The following is an 8,667-nucleotide window of genomic DNA, read 5'->3' on the forward strand; positions in this document are numbered from 1 at the left end:
GACCGGAAACCTTACGTGTGGCAACGGTTACTTCCAACGTATGTACTTTTCTTGACTAAGTGGTTAAGAATGCCGTTCCATTAATCAGATTTGTACAATTGAAGATATGAAATGAATCTGCGGCAGAGTTTGAGGTCCCAAATGAACAATTCAAGATGACTCGAAGACACACGGGCGACTAAAGCAAGTTACCGTGTACTTACGAACAAAACGCGTTCCCGTGACAGAGCTGATTTCAGTTCAACGAGAGCGACAGCCGGGACAGGAACACATTACCATACGTCGTTCCTACGACGGTGCTCACATTTTCACAATAAATTACTTCCAAGAAGCAAAATCATACGGACAGCAGCGCGAGAAACAAAGCCTTGCAAAACCGAAACTTTAGAGGGGATCACGTGGTGGACAGGAAGCAATGGCGATTTTGACCCGAGCGACCGCTAGAGGGTGGCTACGCTAGTCTGGAGGGAAGAGCCGCTCCTTGTGTTTCCTTCCTCCATGGACTATTCTATGAAAAAATGCCTTATCTAGGTGTTGTTGTCTACACCGGTTGCACCCTACGCATCGAAATCCGAATCCATTCCAATCGGCTAGCCAACAATATCCGTGCTCTAAAGGTGGCTGTCTGTGTTGCAGGTGTTGGCTGTGTTTCTGTCAGATATGCGTTCTCACTGTTTTAGATGGTTACGTGCGAACAGACAAGGTGTTTAACAGATCAACAAAATCACAGAACATTACTGCTTCGTAGAGTTGCCATGGCGTGGCAGAATATCCTCACCGTGTTATGTGACGACGCTCGCAGTCGGTATTAGCCATGAAATGTGCGATGTGCCGATTTTACTTCATAACGCGCATGTATGTCGACAGCATGTCTTATTATTTCATGCAATCCTGCTTCTTGCGTAATATGTCGCTTTTCACCATCAAGGGCTTGTAGCGGAAAGTGCGTAAGTTAACTGTAAAAAAGTGTTCCCTTCGTTCGCTCGTGTACTGTTTATCTACCCCCAAGAAAAAAGTGTGCAGTTTACGGACACGCTTCTGATTTTCTCGTTTTTAGTCCCACGACAACCCTATTGTGTTTGCTAAAAATTCCCACTTGTAGTTTAGTAGTTCTGAGATAGTGCCTGGTTGTGTGTTGAGATGCTCAAGAAAACTTGGGCTCTAAGTTATAAGACATGCTTCGTAGTTTTCAGCCCCACTGGCAAGCTACACTTTCTAAACAGTATACAACCATGTAACAGTGGGTGAAATCATAAATGGTTATGCTATGAAAATGTAACTGGCTGCTGTCTGTTAAAGTTAGCGTCATAGCGGCCTCTATGGTTGTAATTGTCCATCGGTGTGCCGAAGGTGACAGTGCTGCCGCTGTCCATCATTTTAGATGATTGCCATATTTCAGTTGTACGTAAGGTTAATACAATAACGTAACGTCTTGGATGGGACCTACAATATTGCGGCCAGTGGCAGCGCATCTGCCTGCTAGTGACAATGGCGGTCTCCTGTGGTTGACGTCATGTGAATAAACACAGGATAATACTGGAAATTACAGAATAAATAGGGAGCTTTCACCTACATTATAATGTGACGTGGCAGTGACGTGGCCTGCTTGTAAGCTCCTCCCACTGGTGGTCACTTTTCGTACTAGCGGCCTTGAACGATGACAGACTGCGCTTTTGTTCGATCCAACGACTATAGTTTTCATCAAAGTAAATGTGAGAACGACAATGACGAAGCGTCTTCGGGACAAAAAGAAGGGTACAGACGTGACCGGACACCATACAAGGCTTTGTTTTCGAGCAAATGCTAGATAATCCCAGCAGCTGCACCGAAAAAGTGACCACCACCATGGCGGCCAAACGCGTTCGTTTGGCGAGTCCCCACACAACACTCCCAACACAAACGTTGGGGACACAGCTCATGTGTCTCCCAAGGGAAATGTGGCCTGCTCAAGGGCTGGCCACAAGGAGGTCGCCAGCCCCAATCAGGCTGGCAATACCTCTTCCGAAGGGAATGGGGGCGGTGAGGGCTCGGTCCAAACCGTACCTCAGTCGATGGATGTCGATGACTGCTGCACGCTGCAGAAGTCATCGCCAACCCCTCAGAATTCCCCAGACCAACAGAAGAGGAAACAGCCGGGTCGAGGTAGAGGACATTCGCAGAAGGTGTCACCGAAGGCACCTCCAGCCAGGGTGCAAGCACCCTAAGTACACCAAACATGCTGAATACGCAAAAGATTTTCATGCAGTGGAACTGCAGGGGAGTGCTTCCGAATGTTGATGATGTGCATGACCTCCTGGAGGCGCACAGGCCAATTGGCGTCTGCCTCTAAGAGACGTATTTGAACTCTGGAGACGCAAATCCGTTCCAACCATACCAAATGTTTAGGAGGGATCGCCCGGTGGTTTCGCGATCCTCAGGTGGAGTGGCGATTCTAGCATCCCGGTCTGTTGCTGCAGTTGAGGTGCCGTTGACAACAGCAATGGAAGCTGTGGCTGTCCGATTGAATCTCTCTACACCACTTACGCTCTGCTCAATATATCTTCCTCCTGCAGCAGATGTGCAGCGACGGGATATCGAAGATCTCTTAGACCAGCTGGCAGCCCCATTCCTCCTTATGGGGGATTTTAATGCACACAGCCGTTTGTGGGGATGTTCAGATTTGGACTCGAGGGGCAGACTTCTTGAGGATTTGCTCCTCCGCCACTCCATCACATTCCTGAACCCAACACAACCAACATACTGCAGCACATCAACACGGACATTCTCTGCATTGGACCTTTCTATCTGTAGTGCGACCATTGCACAAGATCTGCAGTGGCATGTGATCCAAAACCCCTATGGCAGTGACCATTTTCCAACTTGGGTCGAGTATCAGTGTGACGATGCTGTGCTGTGTACGCGAAAACCCCGCTGGAGGCTGCAGGACGCGAACTGGGCGGTGTTCAGCGTGCTGGCTGACCTAACCCCACACAACATTGACAACATGAGTATCAACAAGGCCAATGAACTCATAACAAACACGATAATAGATGCTGCTACACAATCCATATCCAAGACGTCGTCCTCTCTGCCCAAGCGTTCAAAGCCTTGGTGGAACGACGACTGTAAACGGACGCGCAAGGAACAACAAAAGGCGTGGGCTCGTTTGCGTCGATACCCGACAGTTGAAAACATGATCCAATACAAAAGGAAGCGTGCTGCAGCCAAACGCACAAGGGAGGAGGCCAAGCGCAACACGTGGAAGGAGTTTGTGAGTACATTGAACTCTCGAACTCCGGCCAAAGTTGTGTGGGACCGTATCAATAAGATCTCCGGGAAATACAAAGGGTTTACTGTGCCTTGTCTTTCACACAATGGCGTTCCCTGTACGTCCTTGGAGGAACAGGCTAACCTACTTGGCGGCCACTTTGAACACGTGTCTAGCTCTTCCCATTACAGCCAGCGTTTCCTGTCACACAAAGCTGTTGCTGAAAAACGCATTATTAAACAACCTAAACAAGATACAGCACCTTACAATGTACCCTTCAACGCACATGAACTTCAGAGAGCCTTACAGGCAAGAAAGAACACTGCACCCGGCCCTGACAGCATACACTATGACATGTTGCGGCATTTAACACCCCAGTCGCAACAAATTTTACTCCACTTTTTTAATCGTGTGTGGAGAGAAGGAACTCTTCCGTTGTCCTGGAAGCTAGCCGAAGTGGTTCCGGTTCTCAAGCCAGGGAAAGACCCGTCTGCTGCTATTAGTTATCGCCCCATCGCATTAACCAGCTGCCTTGGGAAGACTTTTGAGCGCATGGTAAATGCAAGGCTCGTATATGTTTTGGAAGAGGCAGGCATCTTTGACAAACACCAAAGTGGTTTTCGTTCCGGCTGGAGCACCCAGGACAACCTACTCCACCTAGAATCAAAAATCAGAGAGGCTTTTGTTCGTGGGCAGTTTTGCGTATCCGTGTTTTTTGATCTCGAAAAGGCATACGATACCACATGGCGCTTCGGGATTCTGCAAGATCTACACGCATGTGGTATCACAGGGTGCATGTACAGGTGCATTGAGAATTTCCTCAGGGATAGAAAATTTCGTGTCCGTCTGGGCTCCACTTTATCTAACGTCTTTGTACAAGAGAACGGGGTTCCACAGGGGTCTGTGCTGAGCGTTACACTATTCGTTGTGAAAATGAACTCGATAGCGAGAGCCATCCCACCTGGCGACCAGTACTCCCTTTACGTAGACGATGTGCAGGTTTCCTACTCGGCATCAAGTCTTTCAACAGCTGAGAGGCAGGTGCAACTCACGATCAACCGTCTATCTAAGTGGGCTGATGAAAACGGCTTCAGGTTTTCCGCGCAAAAGACAGTGTGTGTTCTCTTTACGAGGAGGCGAGGCACATTTGCTGAGCCCTCGCTGCTCCTCGGTGGCAACACACTACCAGTTTCTGATGAGCAAAAATTTCTGGGGGTGGTGTTTGACAAGAAGCTGTCTTTTGTGCCACACATAAATTATATAAAACAGAAGTGCCTGAAATCCTCCAACATACTCAAAGTTTTATCCCATCGATCGTGGGGAGCTGACAAAGTCACACTGTTGCGGGTCTATGACTCGGTTGTGCGCTTAGTAATTGAGTACGGGAGTGTCGTGTATGGCTCGGCGCGGCCTTCGGCATTGAAGGTGTTGGCCCCATCCACCACGAAGGCATCCGACTCGCCACCGGTGCCTTCCGGACGTCCCCTGTGAAGAGTTAATATGTTGAGGGCAATGAATGGTCGCTCGACAGACGGAGACAATTTGAACATGTGAAGGCTGCGCTAAAGTACAGATGCCAGGGCGATGACCCAGTTGTACACTCTAGTGTGAACCCCGCTCTGGAGCGACTCTTCCTTGCAAAGCCCTCTGTTGTACCCTCGTTCCCGCTTCGTGTGCAGGCGGCGAGTTCCCGTGTGGGATTCAGCCCCTCATGCGTTCCCCTGCAGCAGGCAGTCCTCGATGCTGCGCCTTGGCAGAGACATCTAATACAATCAAATTTAAAAATGACACAGTTTGACAAACAGTCCACTGCACACACTGTCATTCTCGAGGAATTCCTGGAGATTCACCATAACTTCGGGAACCACCATGCAATCTACACTGATGGGACTAAAGTAAGCAATGGTGTGGCGGCCGTTGCCCTTGAAGGTGATTCTATTATGACGGCACACCTGAACACAAACGCCACAGTTTTCACCGCAGAGCTTTACGCGATTCTCCTGGCTCTGCGGCACATTCAACAAAACGACCTTCAAAATTCAGTAATTTATTCCTATTCGCTAAGCTCTGTGCGTGCGCTGCTTTCATGCTATGACACCAAGAATCACCTCGTCAAGCGAGTACGAGCGCTTGCGACTCAACTTTGTTCCCGAGGCTTTTCAATCTGTCTCTGCTGGGTCCCCAGCCACACTGGGATCCCGGGGAATGAACGAGCCGACCGTGAGGCTCGGCGAGCGTTGGCACAAGAGGAGTCAGCTCTAGGACTACCCTGCCAAGACATCCTGCCAGTGTTAAAGAGAGCTGTCTGCACACAGTGGCAGCAGGAGTGGGACATGGAAGAAAATAACAAGCTACACTTCACACAGCCACACGTTTCCCCCCTGCATCGGACTGAACACATCAACAGATCATCCGAAGTTCTTTACGCGAGATTGAGGATTGGGCACACATGGCTCACGCATCACCACCGACTCAGAGGTCAGGATCCGCCAGCTTGTGCGCACTGCGGTGACAGCCTGACTGTCTTGCACGCGCTGGCATCCTGCCCTCACTTCGAACACCAACGCCAACAGTATTTCACCGCATTCTACAGATACCATGTCCCACTCCACCCAGCCCTTCTACTGGGTGACACCCCTTTTGTGCCGTTTGATAACGTAATCAAATTTTTGACCACGTGTGGGTTTCTTAGTCAGATGTAGATGATAAGCATTGCTCCGCTTTTATCCAATATCACCAAACTCCTCATGTAAATATCTCATTGTCACACTTATAGATAGCTTTTAACTGCCATGCTCGCTTGTTATCGTCATCCCCCTCTCTCTCTTATCCTGGTCAATCTCATCGCTCATCGCTCCTACCTCATACCTGTAGATAGGTTTTAACTACCACACACTCTCTCTCACATCAGCTTTCCCATAATCATCTCCGACACACTCACCATGGTTTTGGCGCTCTATGGCCTTTGTTGCCTTTGTGCCATTAAACACATAATCAATCAATCAGTCGTTTGTCATGTGAAGACACCCTATACTGGAAACACAGGATTGCTTGGTGCTTAGAGCACTAAGAGCATTTCCCGTTCTTAAATGTTTCTCAATGCTTTCGGCATGTTGTGTGTAAAACTAAATGCATCAAAGGTGCAACTGTGCCAAAAAACACAGCACAGAATGCGCAGCGTTGTGCAGTTGCACCTTTGATGTATGTACAAACTACCCCAAGTTTCAATCCTGTGAAAAGTAAAGGCACCTGCTGAACTCGTACAGAACCGGGGTCTCAATGGTGAACATGTGCCTCTTTTTTCAGGTCATGCATGAATAAAGCAGCTCCAACAAACTGCACCGTTGGCAGCAGCACTCACGCAAAGAACTCTGCCCAATGCCACGACGAACCACGCAAAAGTGCATTGCGACCCAAACATGCACATGCAGCGGAAATGGCGGACCCCTTCATGCTTCTTCTTGTGCCTCCTTCACATGTTGGCCGTTTTATTCAATGTGCAAGCCTCACATGCATGACAGGGCGGATACTCCTGCAGAGACAGTGGTACAGTTCCACTGGTGCTGGAACAGTACACAATGAGCATTGTGCATAATGGTTTGTTTTTGTTCTTTGAGTTCCTTATCTGGACATAGTGCTGTGTCGGGATGCGCATGTGTCTTTGAGGAACATCACTCTGACGTTCCAGTGATTGTGTAGTTCATTTTGTGTTATCTTTTTTCTTCCCCATGCTCAGGGACGTGTTGCATGTGTCGAGCATACACCAACTCGCTTGCATTTCACTTTCATCACATGTTTTGATTTGCATCATCATCGCTATCCAAGCTGAGAGGCATGAGCATAGATCAAGACCCGTCAAAAAGAACTCGTTGCGAGTTAAGTTACCATGTGTAAATGTAAGTTAATAACAAAGTTCTTCAGCCTGAAATGTAACTCGCGGTTACTGATTTACTTAAAAAAAGAACGAGTTACTTCCGAATTACTTTGGACACAAAACCGCAGTGCACAGGTGCAGCGCGCATGAGCAGTTGAGTTAGACCATGAGCTGCCTGTGGAGGAGTGCAACACGCTTAGATCGTCTTCATGTATGTACAGCAATTCGAACACTTTGCATCTTACTCCCTGTGGGTGCACAATGGTTCAGCTTCATTTCAATGGCAGCGTTTCTTACTTCCTGAATAGAATACTCTCATTGATTGACGTTTCATTCATTCATTCGCGTTTTATGGCATAAAATGCCACGAAAGAACCGGAGAGGAAGCAAGAAAATATGTGGACGTGAGTGAAAAGCGAATTAAAAGTAACTTGGAACTTAGCTTAAGTTACTTTAGCAAAGTCATCCGGAAAAGAAACAAGCTCCTCAGAAAGTTACCACAGCACAAAAGTACCGAGTTGAGTTACAAGTTACCAAAAAATATGAACCTAGTTAGGAATCGAGTTACCTCGAACTCTGGACATGAGGGCGTGCTTCTAAAGGTATGGTCTAGGTCTGTTGTTGGGAGTCATTGTAATTTGCTACCCTTGAGGAGCATTAGGCTGTTCCACAACAAAACGTTCACGTCCGCTCTGCTCAGACTCCTCGGAAGCGGCCACGCTAGTGTGGCCTTGCAGCTTCCCCATTTTGCGCCTCTAAATTGAGTGGAAAATTTTCCTGGACACGATGGAACTGAAACTTAACGTGGGAGGCATTCATTCCACATCATAAATTAGTATCCATGCACGCCTGAGGCCCTTCAACGGCGGATCGCGAAGCTGCGCCAAAACTTGATTTTCCTAGCGCCAACGGCTACGCCCGAACGCCTCAAGGCGCTTCCTTCACTTCCAATCCAAAGAATGTTCATCAGGGTAAAATTGTCAGTAAGAGTTTATAGGTGCAGAATTATATTTTACGCAAATGCTGGTGGACATCTTATTATGCCCTCCATATGCTCCTGAGTTTGGTTTGTCCTGACGATTCGCCAGCTGGACATTTTTCTATGGAAACTGCAGTTATTGGATAAATGAGAGTAGAACTGTACTTGCAGGAACTACCTACCAGTGGAGTAATTTAGAAGTACAAATTGACACCTCGTGGGAAACAGATTAAAAAAAAAAGTACTTTGTACATTCTGCATAGGTTTCTCAAGTGTACCTGAAATTCTCTATAGCTTTTTTGGAAGCTGTCGAATTCTGCACGCACCTCTGTGGTGAATATTGGAGGCACCATGTTGATAAAAAATTTACTTTTGTACTTGGAACTGTTGCCGAAAGAACAAATGACGTGGAGCAAAGATAAGACACTTCCTTCCCTAGAGCCGCCTACACTTGAGATCAGAAACTCCTGCTGTGTAACGTTACATACTTCCTATGTTAGTCAACAACGTTTTAGGCATCGGAAAGCTGGAAGCCCTTTGGGACATTCGTAGGACTGCATGAATAGG

The 8,667-nt window shown here is 47.7% G+C and overlaps 1 long non-coding RNA gene across 1 annotated transcript; it reads left to right on the plus strand.

Moving 5' to 3' along the window:
* Positions 1–763: 763 nt before the first annotated feature.
* On the plus strand, positions 764–8,358 carry LOC135373014 (uncharacterized). The gene is made up of 2 exons (XR_010416222.1): positions 764–855; positions 6,554–8,358. It is a non-coding gene; the product is annotated as an uncharacterized LOC135373014 (long non-coding RNA).
* The last annotated feature ends 309 nt before the right edge of the window (positions 8,359–8,667 follow it).

This window comes from Ornithodoros turicata, unplaced genomic scaffold (genome assembly GCF_037126465.1).
Source record: "Ornithodoros turicata isolate Travis unplaced genomic scaffold, ASM3712646v1 Chromosome171, whole genome shotgun sequence".
Lineage (NCBI taxonomy): Eukaryota > Metazoa > Arthropoda > Arachnida > Ixodida > Argasidae > Ornithodoros > Ornithodoros turicata.